Below are 19,074 nucleotides of genomic sequence, written 5' to 3'. Positions count from 1 at the left end.
TAAAAACTCTTTGTATTAATCAAATCCATGCAAATTATGCAATTTCGATGACTGGCTGCTCTAATGGGCTGTACGAAGATACTCTGCCAGCTTAAGTAGAATTGGGAATGCAATCAACTCTCAGAGCTGAAGAAGCGGCTCACAGCTGAGGTTAAAAGCACAGAGGCGAGATAACCTCTGTTGAATATCTCTGGACTAACAATGCGGGGGGGGGTTAACAGGTCTTCCCAAAAGAGACCTGCTATTGATGTGTCCCCACTTCTGCTCGCTAACGGCAGGGCTGTAGTTGTAGGCAACCAGTGGCTCCGATCAATTCACAGTCCCTGACAAACTTGGCTGCGGCAGTAGGAGAGGCTACTCCCTGGTACCCCAGCTAAATCCATCACCTGAGATTAAACGTCTGAAGGGTCCTGCCTGCAAGCTTCTTCACAGCATGCCTGCTAACCTGCAGCGTGTCTGTGTTTCCATCCGGAGTTATTGATGCTGGCTGGGAGCTGCAGTCAGGTAACACAGCGGCAGAGGAGAGTCGCCAGTGAAATTCCCCAGAGAAGGAGTTTCTCCTGGCAGCTATCCCTGCTCTTACACGCGCTCCTGTTTGATCCCCCTCTGGGCAAAGGCGCATAGGCTGACTTAAGCTGCCAATGATGACAATCAAGGTCATCCCTTGACTTTGCCTTGAAATGGGCTGTGTACTCCTTAGGCTATTTATAACCCACACAGAGGTATTCCTCTGCTTAATCAGTCTCCTGAGGGTCTGAGTCACTTGGCAGATGGGTCAAGCTCCTACCAGAGGATGCGCAGCCACTCTGGCTCCTGTGTCTCTCCGCCTTCCTGCCCAGGCACCTCCAGGCACTGGGCTAAAGGTCTTCTGCATGGACTGCACCTCCCGGGAGGGTGCAAGCCCTGCCGGGGTTTAACAGCAGGATGGATGGAAGTGGAAGGGACTGTTTAAGGAATTGGTTGAGGTGAGAGATAAGGGGAGAGGGAGAGAGGGACTGAATGCAACACCAGTGTAGAATAAAGCTGAATACAGCTGGACTCTTGCATGGCAGCAAGCAATTCTTTGTCCTTGCAGAGAGAACTTCCATTGTGTTCTGCATTAGGTAACTTCTGGGGATGAAAAGCTGTCCTCGCCATGTACCATAAGGTGCAAAGATCGTGTCTGCTCCCTGTGCCTGTGACTGTGACCCCTGAAGTCTTGTTTGACTCAAATTTTGTTGATTCAAGGACACTCCATGGGACATTTCACCAATTCTACCATCCCAATATTGAGTTCAACTCAGTATTCAACAGACCTCGTACACGGTGAAAGGACCCCCCCAGAGCACAGTTTCCCTGGGGTTCTGTAATGGAATAAGAAAAAAACTTTAAAGACAAGAAATTATACTGAGATATCTTACTCCAATTTAGATTAGCATTTTAATGTTGTTTAATTAGTTAGTTGCAGGCTTTTTGTACACCAGTTTATAATGTTGGTAAAGTGTATTTTACAACATTGTGTATACAAATAATAAATTGTGCAACACAGATGTTGCCTCTAATTGTAATATTTTAAGTGAAGAGGAAAACACTCTGCTTAGCTTTTAATTAGGTTTATTCCAAGCAGACACAAAAATAAAAATTTACTTGTCTTTTAAGTAAATACCATCTGCAATATATTTCTCTACCACAATCGAGTGCAAAGCATATCTGCAGCCTGCTATGTTCTGGCTTTACCTTCTTTATGGTGGAAAGCCTGTTGGTACAATGAAGGTGAGTCCACAGCAGGGGTTACATTGCAGCGCAGCTCTGACACGAAGCAGCCCCCAGCCTTTTTCAGTCGACCTCTCAGATGCATTTTGGGCTAGAGGTGCCCTTGGCCCGATAGCCAGAGTGCTCAGCAAGCGTCTGCCTGTAGCCCCTGTCTGTACGTCACTCGACGCTGCGGGACAAGCGGTGAGACTGGTGCCGCGGGCCAGAGTGGGAGCTGCGTAATGACCTGCTGAGCCATGCACACCCACGGCTTATCATTATCTGAGTGGTGTGAAAGCAGTAAGCGCTGCAGGAAGCGAGCCAAAAGCACCCATGGCTTCTTTATGGCTAGCGTCTCTCAAAGTGCTGCGCAACCAGGGAGCTTCATCCTTTTGCAAAAAAAAAAGATAAGTCCTAGTGAAATAAGCCTTAATACTGGCTAATTTATTTTCCCATTCCCATTTTGTGTTTCCAGCGCACAAAAGATAGCAGTGTAAATGCCTAACGCCTGAGGAATCAGGCCACATTTGTCACTGTTTACTGATGTACAATTTGCATGTACAAGTTCACTCCCAGCAGCACGGTTACAACGCGTGTAAAGTAAGAGGCTTAGTTCCATGCCAGACCGTTACGAGAGTTATTTATGCCCTGGGACCAGTGTCTGGTAGACGGGCATTGCTTTCGGGAGGAGGGTGAGCCAGCTCCCAGGCACTCCTCGCTTCAGCTCGGCTCCTTACCAGAAGCCTTTAAGCTCAGCCCCAGGGTGGAGAAGGAGGACACGCTTTGTGTGCCCGGCAGCTGAACAGCCTCCTCGGCTGAAGCGAAGGGGACCTTCCCCTTTTTGCTGGGGCGTTTAAGCCTCTCAGAAACATCGAGTCCAAAAGATGTTGCTGCAGTACAACCTGCGGCAGCTCTGCAGGCTGGATTTCTGCACAAACGCAATTCCCCCTCACCAGCTAACCAGACACACTGACACCTTCCTCTTTGGCTTAATGTTAGTTTTACTCATCAAAAGTAAAACTGCTGCAAAGGAGCCTCTTCACAGGTGGTTTGGTTTTTTTTATTTTCTATATGCTTGATCACACCCCCTTTCGCAATGCAACAGGAGACAAAAAAAATTACCTAACACTGCTTTTTTTTTAATGGGGAATTTTACATCTAAACCCTCATATCCACTATTCCTTCCAGACTGATTTTAAAACACACACAAAGCTGAAACGGCTAAAGCCATACCTGACGCCACCTTCAGCTGGTGGCAGACTGATGGGCTCCATGTTGCTGCACGTGAACGTCCAAGGCTGTGGGGAAGGCAGGCGTGTGGCTGTCACCATCCACTCTTGTTGCAGTTGTAGTGTTGGTTCATCTCTAATCCAAACAGAATCAAAATCTGGAAATATACATAAAAAATGTTTACTTCATCTTTTCCTTTCTTTTCTACTTAGTTCTTGTTCTTGGGGAACGAGAGGGGAGAATGGGAGGAAATTATTAACTAAAGGGCTGCCTGTGCTCTCACATGGAGTCAATCATTTTAACGTGTCTTAATCAGCTGCCCCTGAAATCCTGGGGGTGGCTGCAATGCTTGGGAGCACTGAGTTTGCATTCAACGCAGCTGAGGCTCGGGTGGACATTTCTCCTCCCCTGGTCCCCCCACTTCCACAACGCGGGCGGTGGCATCCCAAGCCCAAGCACCCCGACCAGCCCGAGGGCGAGGACCCATGTGGAGTCACTCACTCTGCTGGTGGGCTCCAGCCTGGGGACCTGAGGACCCTGCCACCAGTGCCACTCACCCAGCACCAGCTGCTCCTGGAGGTCAGCCCTCCTGAACTGCCATGCCACGACCTGCTCACAAAAGAATTAGCTTACAGACACTTCCTTTTTCATTTTAAGACATCTCATAGTATTCCAGGTAGCCCTACTTTTCTCATCTTATTAATTTTGCTCCGGTTAAATGAAAGCTGATAAAATAGAAACTGCTGTAAGACCCAGAGAAAATTAGGTTATATAACTTCTTTTTTATTTATTTAGCATGATATCAAAGTTGTTGCTTATCATTCTTCAGGTACATTGTGCTCGGGAATAAATTAAACTGTCTATTCCACAAAGAGGAGCTGCTTTTTCTACTGCTAATTTTCTCTCTCTTTCTCAATTCTCACTCTATTATTATGAGGGAAAAAAATAACAAGCTTAGCTGAAGCCAGAGCCCTTCCAGCTTTGCACATTCACACCGTGCGATTACCTCACGTAATCCAAGTGGTCCATCTATCGGTCTCTGGCCGATACAACAAGCATCAAAGTCAAAAGTACAATGATGTTTTTCTTTACATAATTACTTGCTGATGTTGACAAATGGAGTGACAGCTGTGCCCTTTTTAGGGCAAGATTTGTGCAGGAATCAAAGTCACGTAAATAATTTCCCTGGGTGTTATTTTTTTCCCCTCTCCTGTTCCTCCCTGCTCTGCGCCCACGGCCCCGGCCGTGTGCCGAGCTCCCGGCCGGCCGGCAGCCATGCTGGCTGGGGCCACAGATGGGCCCCCGCTCCCCCGGGGGCCAAATCCTGCTCCTGATGGGTTCTGCCATGCCTTTAATTGCTTCCATTGCAACGCGGATTTGTTTTTTTTTTTATAAATCGTGACGGGAAGAGCCAGCAGAGACCTCTACACCACCGAAACTGAGAGGGGGCAAGGAAGGAGGAGGAGGGGGAGGGTAACTGGAGACAAAGCCACATCTTGGGAAATACAGCAGGGCTGTAGGGTTCGGTGGGTTAAGGCCCCTTCTAGATTTACCTCTTGCAGCACCGAGCCCGGTGGGCACAGGAGGGTGAGCAGCATCCAGCCGCCTCTGGCTGTCATTTGCAGGCAAAGCTCAGAGCTCCCGCGGGGCTGGGTCTCCGCTGGAAGCATCCAGCAAGGGGAAAGAGGCAGCTGCGGGGAGCGGGGTTTGGGGTACAGCCAAGAGGTCACCTCACTGCCCTCCCCTGGGGCCACGGGCTGAGCCCCCTGCCCTCCCTGCCCTGCTTCCCCCGCTCCTGCCGCACCTCGGAGCCGCAGCGACAGGTGCATGAGAACACTGTCGCTCCCCCATCACATGTGAAAAGCATGAAAGTACTAAAAAAAAACCCTTAGAAAATCCGCTTCTATTCCTTAAAGAGTTCATGGCCAGCAGGGCAGGTCTTCCAGCAAGCACGCTGTGTTTCTGGGGGTGGCAGAAGCAAGGGTGAAGGTGACTTGCTCAAGGTCACCAACCCAGCAGTTACTGGTGGTTGCAACCACTATAAATTTAATGTGATGTCTGTCTCTTCTGGAGGCATTCTATCGCTCCATTTCATCCCGAGGGCAGCAGCCTCTCGAGTCACCCACACAGGCATGAGGAGGAGCCAGGGGCTCCAAAGGGGCAGGTTGCTGGGTCACACTGCTTCCTGACCACACAAGGATGGGTGATGCCCACAGTTTTGGCTAACACCTGTGTGTGTGTGTGTGTGCGTGCGTGCGCATGCATGCGTGTGTGTGTGTGTACACATGTATGTATGTATGTTGGCGAGGGCGTTTTCTCCCTGTGCATGCTCTGAAGGGCAGGACTGCATAAGTAGGTCTATCCCTTGACATTGCACTGCAAATATTTAAGTGTTAAAATAACTAATCAGAACCTGACCCAGCAAATAGATGAGCAATTCCTGAAAGGCACCAAGGTTCAGCTCCTGTGCTAATACTTTAACTGTCTGTGTTAATCTCAATTAGGCAGAAAAGTCTATACTTATTAAAATTGTCAGCTTTCTATTTTATCAGTGTAAGGGCAAGAAAGAAGTCAAGTAAATGTGTGGGTGACACTGCTGAGGGAAAGCACAAAGTACATGGGGACAAAAGCCTTTTTGTCTTTTTTTTTTAAAAAAAACAAAGGCTAGTATGACATCGGGGCTCCTGAATATGACAAGAACCTGTCTGCCATTGCAAGCCATGGTGCCATTCCAGAAGCACCAGAGAAGGTGCCAGGAAGGTCTCACCAACCTGCCATCTCCAGGGCATCATTCCAGCATTAAGCTGGAGAAGTGGTGTCTAATGGGGAGAGCAGGGGAATGAAAGGAAACTGAGGCAGGGGTTGGGGGGAGCCTGGGGCACAAGGCAGATGGCAAAATAAAACCAAATTGCTAAGGAAGGAAAGGCAGAATGGGAGAAGCCAGTTGTTTCTCAGCCCAAAATAAATGATACTGGGAAATTTTACCCAGTGCATAGCAATGAAATGTTATAGGATAGAAACATTTTCTGTGAGTTTCTGTGGGTGTTTACATGTGCTTCAGTGCATCAATGCAGCTAGAAATGGCACTAATAGGTAGTGATTTTTTTCATCTTATTTTTCAGTATGACTTTCTTGTCCTGCTTCTTCAGCTTCACAGCTGCTGGCCTGAAAATGGCAGTTCACCAGTTCAGATTTCACCATCAGATTTGGTAGTTATCACATTTGTGCTTATATAAAGGCTATGAAAGACTTCAGTTCTTCTGTTTAAAACAAAAATAAAATCAATCCTCTCTTTTCTTTTTTTTTTCTTTTTCCAAATGACAACAAAACTGTGAACACAGGTAGGAAAATAATTGATGCATTCTAAGAAACTGTCAGGTGTGAAAAATGTTGAAGGCTCAACAACCCTATTAATGCTATGAGAAGTTGTTAGACAGCAGATTTATGTAGCAGCACCAACACAGCATAAGATATATATGACAGAAATTAAGACAACAGAATTTTGTGCAACTACTCCACATTTTTTTCCTCTAGAAGCAGCGCTGCAACACATGGTCTGAAACCCGGCAGCTGACAGAGGGGTACGGGGCAGGTCCACCTAGAGACACCCACCAGCAATAAGTACCCCCAGGGATTCCCATGGGGTTTTAGGGAGCATAGCTGCAGGCAGCAATGAAAGGGCAGAGCTGTCTTTTCTCCCTTCCTCCATGTTTCTGTTGCTACCTCATTTGCCCAGGAAGTAGAAGAGATACAGGTTTAAATTGTTTCCCCACTGAAGGAGCTTCCCCTCGCCTGCCTTAGGCGCTCTGTCCTGCCCATGAGCTAGTCTAGGTGCCCACAACACCAACGGGACTGTCAGTGCCCTTCCGTTACTAGCCACACATACTGTTGGCAGGTCCATGTTCTCCCTTTGCATCATCACAAAGATGGGGTGGGTTCCTATGGCCATGCTCTTTTGTGAAGCCGAACATAAATACCCTCCCCCCAAAAAAGGACGGTCCTATTTGCTTTCCAGTATTTGTAACCAGGCTTAGAGGGCTCAGGGCACTATTCAAAGACGAGCTGTGCTGACTTTGGTGCCCCTAGAGGAGTTTGTTTCAGTAATTACCTCTTTCCCTCCCTCCATCCCTCAACACTATGTCCTTTATTTTAAACTGCATGATATTCTGCCCTGATCAGGTTTGGGAAACAGACCCCTTTTTTCCATCCAGCTATGGATAAGCCCACTGACAAGTATCTGCCATATTTGTCTACAGATAAGGCACCATGACAGAAAAAAACTTTTCTGTAATAGCCTGAGAGGTTTTTTTCTTTTCATCAAAAACAAAACAAACCCCCTGAAATGCATCAACTTCCCGTTAGAATTGGGAATGTTCTGACATCCTACAATATTGCCTTTGCATTTCAGTGTTCTGCTGGCATTTCAGAAATTTAAAATGAAAAATTAGCTTTCAAAAAGTAGGATCTCCTTGATTAGAAAAACTCGTTGAAACTGTAATGGAAAGATCAGAACAACTTCATTAGTCTTCATTAAATAAAATAAATGTTATTTCTATTCCATTCACATACAATCATATATTACAACTATTAATATTGCAGAGATGTTTCTTTTGTCCCAGAATTTAATGTATAAAGCTGCAAGCCTCCTTGCATGAAAAACAACTTACGATCACTAGAATGACGTGCAGTTCATCTTTTTTACGTTCATTAATTTTCTGTAAATAGAGCACAGTCGCTTTGCATTGTTTGCACTAATGGAGAGCTCAGAGCAGTTTACCCTGTTACTACTTATCATTTATTTGGACGATAATTTTAAAAAGCTTTTAAATTAAAATGATAAAGGTGGTTAGGGGGAAAGATACAGCCTTTCAGAATGTTTCAAGTATGATAGATTATCCCAGCAAAAAAGATGGTTCTCATTTAAGAGACATGCCAGGGCTGGCTGCACATCTCAAGTAATTTTTCAAGCCCCCCACCTCGTGTGAGGCATCTTGCCCAAAGCCATTTAGGAGCATAATCACACCAGCCTCCCGCTCGTCCGCCCCGCCGGCGGCTCAGCCTCATCCAGCCAGTCCCTGCCAACACGCAGTTGTGGCTTCACCCTGGTGCCGGGGCTGGGAGGAGCGACCCACCACGGCTCAGCTCTGCTCCACGGGTTGGGGTGTCAGGCAGCTGCCGCCAGCGAGGGGCTGGTGAGACCTCTGGCTGAACCCTTCGGCCTCACTGGGTCCCCGGCCACTGCTCAGAGCAGGAGTGAGGGCAGTAGGAGCTGGCATACCAGTATAGGCCCTGGCATACTTGGTCCCATATTTGCACCCTCCGCACATGCTGTCCAATACGCACACTCTCATAATGAAAAATGCCCGTGTATGGGATGGGGACATTGCAACCGAAGTGCCTGAGGAAAGGAGGGACCCCTGGGCCCTCGCCTGCCACCCTTCCGCAGTGCTCAACCAAATAGACACCTTCCAACCCTAGATTACCCCCCCTATGCCCTAGATTTAATAATTATGAAACAACAAATCATATTTTGAAATTCAAGCTCTAGTCGCATTCCCGTTGCTCCTCAGAGCCCTCCATCCCCTGAACCAATGCGGCACTGCAGGCCAGGCTGGAGCCCTGCACCGCCCTGACGGGGGGACGGGACACTGCCGGTGGGGGCTACAGCAATGGGTGACACCCAGAAATCTTGGGTGTCCCCCCAGGCTGTTAAAAGGAGACAATTAGCTTCACAGTGAGCAGCACTTGAGAGTAAAGTCAGCCTGGGGAAAGTAAGTGACTGCCTCTGGTAGCTGAGTAAGGCTGGTGCATGATAAGGCAGGAGGTGTGCTCAGCCCCACTGCCCCCAGCAGCACTCCAGGGACTCTCTCTTGCTGCTGTGGGGCTAACATGCAGCTGAGGGAGCTCACCTCTTACACACAAAATGCATTTATTCCCACTGTCAGCCTTATGAGCTCTGCTTACCAAGTCCCCCCGGGGCTGTGCACTGTTTGCATCAGGTGTCGCGGTGCCCGTGGGAAGTTTTTGGCCAGGCAGCGATGTCGGCGTGAGAGCATCTGTGACACTGGCTGTGTGAGTGATCCTCCGGGGAACTGCTCCTCAGCTGCAGGTTTATAGAAATTTAAAAATTAAGAAAAAAAAAAAATACTTCTATATTTCTGGCATTAATGTTTAATTTCTGTCCCTATCCTGCCGTGCTCACCTATCGGCCCAGCCAGGTTTTTAGGCACTTTTTGAAGAGGGAAGGTCACTTACTTAAACTGGTGAAAGTAGAGACAACACGAGTCTTTTCAGCACACAGCAAGGAAGGTGAGCATTTTGCCATGGGCAGGAGCAAAGCCGTTGATCTAACAGGTTGGTCTAACCTAGATTAGAGTTACTTGTTTGTTTGTAGCTTTGTGTGACAGACGGTACTGGGTTTGACGTGTTAACTCTCCAACTAGCATCTCCCTCTGTTCCTACAAGGGCTTCAGTTGCCTGCCAGAAAAATTTGGGCTGGGTAGGAAAACCTGGCCAGCTCTGGGGAATGATTTAATTTCTTCTCGCTAATCTGGTTAGGGGCCCTGAGACAAGGCGGATGAGGAAAGTCAGGAGCAACTAGAATAGTTGCCCACAAAGGCAGCTTATCTGTTTCTGCTTACTACAGAGGGAGCCTAAAAGCCTAACTTAGACACAGAATTTGTGTGTCTAAAAAAAATAAAATAAAAAGCAGCCAGTACTCCCATTCTCCCCATTGACCAGGCCCTCCAAGCCCTCCTCATGAACATGCATCAGAAAACAAGCTCTGTGTGTTAGCACATCTTTGCTATGAAAATCTTCAAGCGTGCAGCCTCCTCACCTGAGGCTGATAGCACAGGACTGTGGCGTGTTGATGGCCACCAGGCAGAAGAAAGTACATCTAAAACATTGCTTTTAACTTGGCTCTTATGCCTCACTCACTATACTTTACATATTCATGTTTCCAAGCCTTTCCTGCCCATTAACTAGGACACCTTGCTCTTCTGCGGCCAGTCGGATCACTCATCTAAATTTACATCAGCTATCCATCAGCATTCGTTATCTTATTGCCATGCTTATATTATTATTGCAGCTTAGCCTGGCAATTACTTACTAACCAAAAAAACAATTCCAGCATACAACCCAAACAACGCTCATTTAACAAAATATCTTTTGTCTTTCTTTTTTTCCCCAGTAATACATGCAAGGCTGCTGTAATTTCCTCTGGGTAATAGGCTTGCTTTGACTAAGCTTCTCAGGCCTATATTTCCCTGCTTGCATTTCTGCAAAATTTAGTAACAAACATTTAAAAAAAAAATTAATCCAGCCAGTAGTGTGTTCCCTTGTCATCACTAGATGCTGGGAGAAGAGGTAGGCCCTTGCTAATCTGAAACAACTAACACCCAACAGCACGCAGTCAGCTGAGGAAAAGCCTTTACACTTACGTTAGCTTCCAAAATCATGGGCCATTCCAGCATCTGGATGCTGAGACTGCTTCCGTGCATTATGGAGCCAGTGAGGCACTGCTATAAACTATAAACCTAATGTAAATTTAATATGCTGTCATTATGCGAGCCAGTACTCTACAAGCTGGGCAGAGACAGAGGGGTTGGTCGCCATTCCCCATTTTTTCAGGAAACACGAAGACTGCCCTCAGACTAAGAGCAGGTCAGGGTTTAGTACCCAACATTTCTAAATCCAACCCCTTTCACTCCCCATTTCAGCAGATTTAATAATGTACTTCCATAGAAAAAATGCAGAAGATGATACTTCCCAGCAGTAAGACAGTAAGAGAGAATTGAATATTATTTGGTATCAGCTGTAAATTGAGTTCATCATAAAGCACTTAGGAGTGGGTTTTGCTCACAGTATTAGATTTGGGGAATGGCATATGGCATATCAAGTGATTAAGGCTCTAAACTGCACATTTAAGGCCTGTTCATAATGAAGTTCTTGAGAATTTTGCAATTAATGGGAGAATTGGGCCTTTCATAATCTGTTTAACTAGAATATATCATGTACCATGATAAGCTCCACAGCAAACAAGCTGTCCAGGCGTTTGTGTCCCCTTGGAGCCCAGCAGCCCTCCGAAACGTGAAGGGCCCCTTCTCCCGCCTGTGCGGGCAGAGCGGGGGGACGATGGGGTGCAGGCACAGATGGCCAAACGCTCTGAGTTACACAGCATGATGTCCCCAGTGCCCACAGGCTGCAGCCTGACAGCCACTCAGCACCATTGTTTGCGGTACAAAAAAAGCGTTTGTCGCTCTGGTTTTGTCTGCTTTTTAAAATTGAGTGCGAACGACTTCATCCCGGAGCTCCGGAGCTCCGCTCTTGCACATCGTGTCCTGCTCTCTTTCTTTTCACGGGCAACTTATAAATTCCTGAAAATAAGGAATTTTAATGGGAGTGCTGATTCAGCCTGAACTTTGCTGTACCAGCACAGAGTGTATTGAAAGGGTAAAATAGAAGGACTTCACAAACTCCAGCTCTGTGTGCCTGATGATTTTCTCTAGGGAACAACCTGGCAAGTTATCTGACAATACCCATCCAGAGAAGCTTTTGGTTTGCCTGTGCGCTGTGCATGCCAATGAGGTCTGGAATAAACAATCCATGCAGCAAAGTGGTGTATTATTTATGCATCGTCACATCCATCTATATAGAAAATTGGCCCTAAATTAAAAAAGCAGGTATCAATATTGCCTACGTTCTGGCTCCCAGGGAGAAGCTTGAGGGAATAAGGCAAAATTTCAGTAATAAGGGCTCTTTTCCTCCTATTGATGTAAACAAACAGAGCAATGTTTATGTTAGCAAATACCCTGAGGTGTTTCATAGAAATCAATATCTGCAGAGAAAAATTGCCTAATTTAATAAAATTTCATCAACTCCCCAAGTCAAGCCCAGGCCTTGCTGCATGTTTGGGGTGAGGAGAGCAATGGGTCAACTCTTCTAATTTTTTGGAGCACGGCTCATGAAATGATATCCTCCGAGACCTGAATACCACACTGGTTACAGCTTGGTTCGATCAAATTCAAGGACAGGAGAAATTGCAGGAGGAAAGGCAAGTGGAATTGGCTGCAAGCTGCAGGAATACGTGTTTAGAGAAAAGTTCTGCAGCAGAGTGAACTGGGAGGGGTCCACTCACACGGAAACCAAATGACTTGGCAGGTAATTTTCCACCCTCCTCCTGTGGTTGCTGATTCTCATTGCAGCACAGCCAGCCCAGGCATGGCAGCCTGGAAAGAAATGTCATCCCTGGCTCTGTCACCTCGAGGAGCCTCGTGCCCTGCAGTGACTGTGATAGAGAGGACAGAATTACGGTTTCACTGTAAAACCAAGCAGGGTAAACCTTGCTTCACTGTAAGACCAGGCAGTGGATAAAGTCTGTGATGATGGTAATTTTTGTGGCTATTCTGCACGTTGGCCAGCAGGTCTAGTAAAAGCAAGTAAAGGAGTCAGCTAGCCTTAATTTAACAAGCAGAAAAGTCCAAGCTCTGCTCTAATTTCCACCTAAAGCACCCAGCATTCCTGCAGCAGTGACATACTGTCCTTACGCCACCTCTTTTTCTGTTCCCCCGGCTCCTGAGCATGCTACAGGCACACTGGCTCCTGGGGTATGGGACCGGGCTCCAATCACTCAAACACAAACCAATGTCTGTGTTTTCCTTTATCTGCTCTTTAACTTTCCTCCCTGCCTCAAAAATCACAGCAAAGCCAAACCTCCACTGTGCAGAAAGGCTGGGCAATTTATGACTGGTTATGAATGACCCCGAGATCACGCTGACCTGGAGCCGCTATAGGGTGCCTGTGCTTCACGATGCTTGCAGTGCCAGAAAGAGCCATGAAAACTGGGACTCTGCCCCCCAAGTCCAAACACCCCTGAAACCCCACAGACCCTTTAAACATGGATCTTACCACTAGTGATGTCCATGAAATGTCCTGAACCAGTGGTCTATATAAAGTCCAGGTTAGGTATTCCCTGAGGTCTGACGTAATGAAGCCTTGTGCGCCTCTGTACAACTGGAAAGAGACAGAAGAGAGCAGAATTGTATGAAACAGAGCTGAAGAGACTAAATCTCCCCTGACCAAGAGGTAACAGTGCCTCTGGAGAGCTAGCTCAGATGACTGCTCCAGCTTTTCCTTGGTCATTCAACACTTCCATCTCTGTAAATCTCAAAAGGTTTCTGATCACACGTGGCCTTATGAGGTTTTCAGCTATAATGAAAGGCAAGGCCAGTGCTGCTTCCAGTGGTGTCAGAAACCCCAGGAGAACTCATGCCCTCTTGACAGGCCCCTCTTATTACCAAACCTGGAAAGAAACCACATATATTGGGGAAGGGGAAGTGTTGGGTTAAGGAGAAATGATCAAAACTTTCTTTTCAAACCTCAAACTTGTTTTTGTACCAATTATGAATGAAGATTGAAGTTGGCTTTTGTTCTATTGATTGAAAATGGGAATGATGGGTGAAACTCATAGTGGAAGGGACATGAGATTTTTACAGAGGTGCTCAGATATGATTGATTCATATCACTGAGCTTTAGAAGGCTAAAGAAAATCCATAGAAAGGATAGGGAGGGTTTTTCAGATCTCAGACACCATCAAAGCTACATACTGCTTTTTGAATGTGAAAAACCCACACGTTGTAAGAAGCCTTTGGACTCCAGCATTTTTAGCTGAACTACTCCTACTATAGATTTTAGATTTCCCCTTGCAGTATCTGTCCCTCATTGCATCATCCTTTTCACTATAACTTAAGAAAAGTAAGAAGTAGGAGACTCACAATTTACAGTCCTGCCACTCACTGCTCTTTGTAACATCTTCTGGATATATTTATTTAGAAAGAAAGAAAATTAGACTTTTGATAGTCAGGAAAATCTAGAAAACGCAGTCCCTGCAGTTACACAGTCCTGGTCCTTAGGCCAGGTTTGTGCCAAGGACTGACCAGGTCCTGGAAGTCTGTAGCAATCAGATACAAATCCCAACCAGATCCAGATTCTGACCAGATCCAATTTAAAATTCAAATGTTCCACAGGCTCACTACATTACTTTTACTTTTATTTTTCTTACATGAGTGCACTTTTAACACTTTTAACCTAGTGTAATTTATCAAGAAACCTGAGTTTTCTTTGTGTAGTCATTTCCTCAGCACCCTGTTAGACTCTCGTACCCGCGCACAGCAGGAACTGGTCCAGCAAACCCCACGCTGCAGCACTGCAACTGAGTGCAGGCAAAAGCAGACTTCAGCCCCCACTGTCTATAGATCAGCTACGGCAGGGCTGTGCCACAGCTGCCTTTTCTTTTGGCAAATTTTTGCAACCAGCCAAGTTTTAGGACCAATTTGATTTTCTGCAAGCCTGCTGTTTGGCCAGTCTTCCTGCCCTTCCCTGTGCCCTCTGAAGGTATGTGCTAAAACCAGTCAGCACTGGGGAGCAAAAAAGCGAAAATGTTTCATAATAAGTTTCTCTAGGACTGGCTTCAGAAATTAGCTACACAGGCAGTTCAAAAGCTATTTGTCCCTAAAATGTAGTAATTAAACTCAGTTTACAGTACAGTGCAATTCTTGGACAGATGAGATTAAACTGCCCTAGCTATTAGGCTGTAATCTGAAAAATATGTTCTAGGTGAGCTGATTGATGTGTCCACAGGAGTAACTTCTAGTAGTGACCCTTGAGTTTACCTTAGCTGATCATACCGATTTCACACATGATTCAATGCCGCCACCTCTGAGGATCCCAAAGCATTTCACTGGTTTTGCTAAGGGGACAATAAAGACAGAACTCGTTGGCAAACAGGCAATAGCACAGGAATTTGCTCACTACTTTTGATCCTCTCTCCAGCAGCTCACTTCAGATAATTCCAACTTTCCTGCTGCTCACTTTTTTTAAACTACATCCCTCAACATCAATAAAAACTGTTGACAAATGAGTGTGATAAAGCTAACTAGTCCAGCAGCTGCCTGAGAATATGTTGATTTCCTTAGTCTCTAATAATGAAATTAAAACCTCAGAGAGTTTCATCATTTCCAGCACAATTAGTCTTTTCCCATTACCTTGGCTAAGATACAAGACGGATGATGTTCAATTTGGGTGATAAGGAACCAAGAAGGCGCTGTTTTTCTGCTGCTGGCAGTCTGGCAACCACTGCAGCCCTGTGGGGAGAGCTTTCCTCTTCCTGCATCACTGGAGAAGTTCCCACAACACAGAGCCTCCAGCAGCCTCCGCTCTCCCATTCCCAACCCAGTAGTGCTGCAGGAGCCTTCGGGGGGGCACGGCCCCTTGGCAGGTAGGCAGCACACACCTGAAAAGGAATCACAGCAATCCCCAAAATCTTCTGGAGGATCTGAGAAGGGGCAGCATCTGCATAGGTCCCATGGGTCCCCTCCCCATGCCCAGGGATGCCCATCAGGCTGCCCACACGCTTGCAGCAGTTGCCAGCCTTCCCCTGCAGCTCAGGATCTTTCATTCCAATACTTACTTGCAATATGTACCAGCTCTGACTATTTAAAGCGACCAGAGATTTACATCGGGAGACTTTAAATATAGAAGTAATTTTGTGTAAACTCCTGCCTTTATTGCAGCTCAGAAAGGAGAAGGGAGGGAAAAGCCTTTCTTTTTTTAGACTTGGCAGGAAACAAGCAGTTAAATAAGTGAATACTATAAAATGAAAATCTTAAAGTGATTACAAATATGAAAGGAGTGGATACCAAATTGAAACAGCCGTTTAATCAAGATAAAGTACAGAAATCCAGCAATTGGCCTCCTTCCATGATCCTGTAGAGCTGCGCAAAGGAGGCAGCTTACTGTAGCATTACCAATCTCAGTTGCTCGCTGCTGACTGCCGATACCCCAAAGTCTCCCACCCTTTGCAGCTTTTCACATGCAAAATGCCTTCTTTTATGGATCATACTTGATGTAAAGTGGCTTTAATTATTCAACAACTGAAATAAAGATGAAAAAGTAATTGCATTTTAATTGCTCTAATAATGGCAGGAAGCTGCACTGTGACTTAACTACTGAAAGGTGAAGATTAAGGCTGTTTGTTAAGATGCTTTTCCTTCAAACACAGCTTCTTTGTATTCTTTGCCAGTCTTTGCTCCCTCCCTCACCCCATATCCAGTCACACCAGTGTACAGCAGGTTTATTCTTAAACTCCTGAGATGGTTTGGTCTGTTAAGACAGTGACATCTACAAATTGGAGCTTTTTACCATAAGCAATTTTAAGGTTGAGGGATTTTCTTGTAACATACAAATACCAGACTTCTCAGCTTCAGACATTTGCTTACCCCAAGCATCTACAGACTGGGCAATAATAGCCCTTCGGAGATGGCTAACGGCAGTGGGAGGTTGCAGCAATGATGTTATATGGTGGGGAAACTACGTTGCTTAAGGGGCAGCTCCCGCTGCCTGACAGACAGCATGGCTCTGGTGGCTCCTGCCAGGGCCAAGCTTGAGTTGGTTTTCCTCCTTATGTGCAACTGGCACACAAAACCCCCAGGATTTTGGAATGGGAGGGAAGGGCATTAAAGAGGATTTGTTTGCTCCTGGCTGTACTTTATATGTTCATTATGCTAAAATGTATGTGGGCACAAATCCCCTCAGCCAGCCGCAGCGGTGGGGAGCAACCTCGCCAGGCAGCCTTTGGCAAGGAAGCTCCGAGACCTGACCTAGCCTGACATTACCAGCACTTTGGAAATTAGTGTGAAAGCCATTGCTCAATACCCATGTATCACTTCTGAATGTCGCAGTTATCACAAAGACCTTTTTTCCGTCTGCATGAGGAAGTTTTCTGCTTTTGTTGCCACCTCTGTCACAACAGGACTGTTAATTCCTCACACCAGCTTCCTACCACAAACTGGAGCACTCTCCTGCACACAATTCCTCCTGTGACCACACCACCCAGCAGTATCAAGTCAGACAGAATAAGCTCAGCAAAGCAAAAGATGCGGGTGGAATATAGAGCGAGGCTATTGACTTGGAGTGCCAGACATGGGCTGGAGTCAACTCCAGATGTGAGCTGAACAATAACAAAAACCTTATACTTTATCACCTTTTAAAGTACATGGAGGGATGTCCAAACAATTGCTTTCAGTGAATGATTTCAGGCAGTCATTAGCCTCATACAGAGAGAATAACACGCATAAATACACAGGCAACTCTACTGTGAGCAGAAAAAAATTATCAAAACAATTTTTAAGAAACAATCTAAAATATGGAGGGAAGCGAACTTCATTACTTCATTCTCTCTCTCCCGTCTCCCTCTCCCTATTCCTCTTCTTTCTTTCAATGCTTATGATGCTCAGTACGAGTTCAGTACTGATGGAGGTTATGCAGCATTTTCATAAGCAGTCCAAAGAGAAGCCTGCAGTTATAAAGATATTATTGGGGTAGTTTATTTTTGCTGGAAGAATCATTAATTCAAATTGCAAATCAAAATAGAAGCAAATTCCTCTATTTATTAACTAACTAATTGCTCATTTAAATCAAAGTGAAAATATGCCAGATAGTGGCTATGCCTCAGCAGGCTCCTGCTCTGTGAGTATCAGACTGCTGCAGGTTGGACAGACCCAGTTCCCACCAGGAATGAAATAAGAAGGGAACTGTAAGTCACAATATGTCCTTTCTGGTCCCCCCAGGTGTCCAGGAGACTTACGGCCCAGGTGGTGCTGTTACCCGGACGGGCTGAGTGAACCCCTCGGTGCAAAACTGCAATGTGAGGAACAGCACAAAAGGCTTCTGTGGGATGAGATGAAGCTTATTGAGAAAAGATTTTGCTAAGCTAAAAGCAAGAATAAAGTAAATATTATAGACATTCTTCAGCCCTGTGCAATGGGAATACCACCACAGCTAAGGCTGAATTGCAATTTGCATTCAAAAGTAGGAAGAAATTACTCTAGTTCGCATTTCAATGAATGAAATTCATCTAATGAATTAGCATATGTTGCTGTGAGACAATTTCCAGTTTCAGAGGAAGCCAAATTTTGTGCACAAGGCTTTAAAAGTAAAATATTCTCTGGGTTTTTTTCAGAAATACTCTCAAATGTTCCTTGCTTAAAATGTTGCCTCTCTCTTCCTCACACACCACTGGGGAGTCCTGCCCAGGGGAGCCCCCAGATTCTTGTTGCAATATGGAAATTTTGTGCAGCCTCTCAACTTTTTTCCAAGCAGGGGAAAGACCAGTGAAACCATTTGTGGGCATGTCAACAGGAACAAGCAGCTGCCCTGAGGAAAAGGGGCTGGTGTGGGGCAGGCGAGGAGGAGAAGGGGCAGCAGCCATGCAGGGGTAGCTGAAGACCACCATGAGCAGAGGGGCTGACCGCCATGTCCAGAAATGCCACCGTGCTTCTCCCTAGGAAGCCTGGTGCCCCTGCAAGACAGCAATGCTTTATGTAGAAAGCATCCCACAGTGCTATATATCCCACCGGCTGTATCTCCAATAAGGAGCCAAGCAGCACAGCACCTTGGCAGCATGGGATGCTGTGAGCTGCTCCACACTGCGAGGACCCACAGCTGGTCGCCTCCCTCCTACCCTGCTGCAGCTACATCCTCTGCTCCTTGCAGGATAATTCTGGGACACTCGGTAGGGTTTCAATCTCACGATTAATAGGACACATCAGACCTGAATATAGCACTCAATAGACCAGATGGAAATAGGGGAGATGGGGTCAATGACCATATGATCTTGAAACCCCAACACATGCCTGTGCTCCTATGTCAAATTTAGCACCCCCACAAGGAACACCTCTGCCACTGATTTACAGATGCTTTGAGCACAGGCAAGATTTTCTCCCTCTGCACAGAGCTTAGACCCTATAGCTGGCCAGACCCTCTCTGCTGGGCTGCGAGGATAAAGGTAAAACTCACCCATGTGCTGCAAGAGCCCCTGAAGTATTTTTTATAACAAGCTTAAATGACAAACCACCTGTAGTAATTGCAACATTTTCAGGGTCACCTCAAACAAGGGTGCTGGCATGATCCAGCACAGCTGCAAAACGGGACTTAGTCTCACAAAAACAAGCTTTCTCATGAGGTACTTGTGCTTCCTGATCCTTCTTCAAATACAAAATAAAATAAATACTGTATTGTTACCATTAAAAATTCAGCACCTGTATTGTTTAAGCC

At 46.1% G+C, this 19,074-nt stretch overlaps 1 long non-coding RNA gene across 1 annotated transcript; it reads right to left on the bottom strand.

Annotated features, from left to right (window-relative positions):
* Window positions 1-1,419: 1,419 nt before the first annotated feature.
* LOC309677303 lies at window positions 1,420-15,107 on the bottom strand. Its single transcript, XR_014269677.1, has 6 exons — window positions 15,006-15,107; window positions 14,634-14,710; window positions 12,871-12,975; window positions 8,926-9,064; window positions 2,965-3,118; window positions 1,420-2,120 (listed from the first exon to the last, which is right to left on the bottom strand). It is a non-coding gene; the product is annotated as an uncharacterized lncRNA (long non-coding RNA).
* Window positions 15,108-19,074: the final 3,967 nt, after the last annotated feature.

Source organism: Vanellus vanellus, assembly GCF_965231255.1.
Source record: "Vanellus vanellus genome assembly, chromosome: 13".
NCBI lineage: Eukaryota > Metazoa > Chordata > Aves > Charadriiformes > Charadriidae > Vanellus > Vanellus vanellus.
Note: the sequence above shows the minus strand (reverse complement) of the source record. Positions and strands in the feature narration are given on the sequence as shown.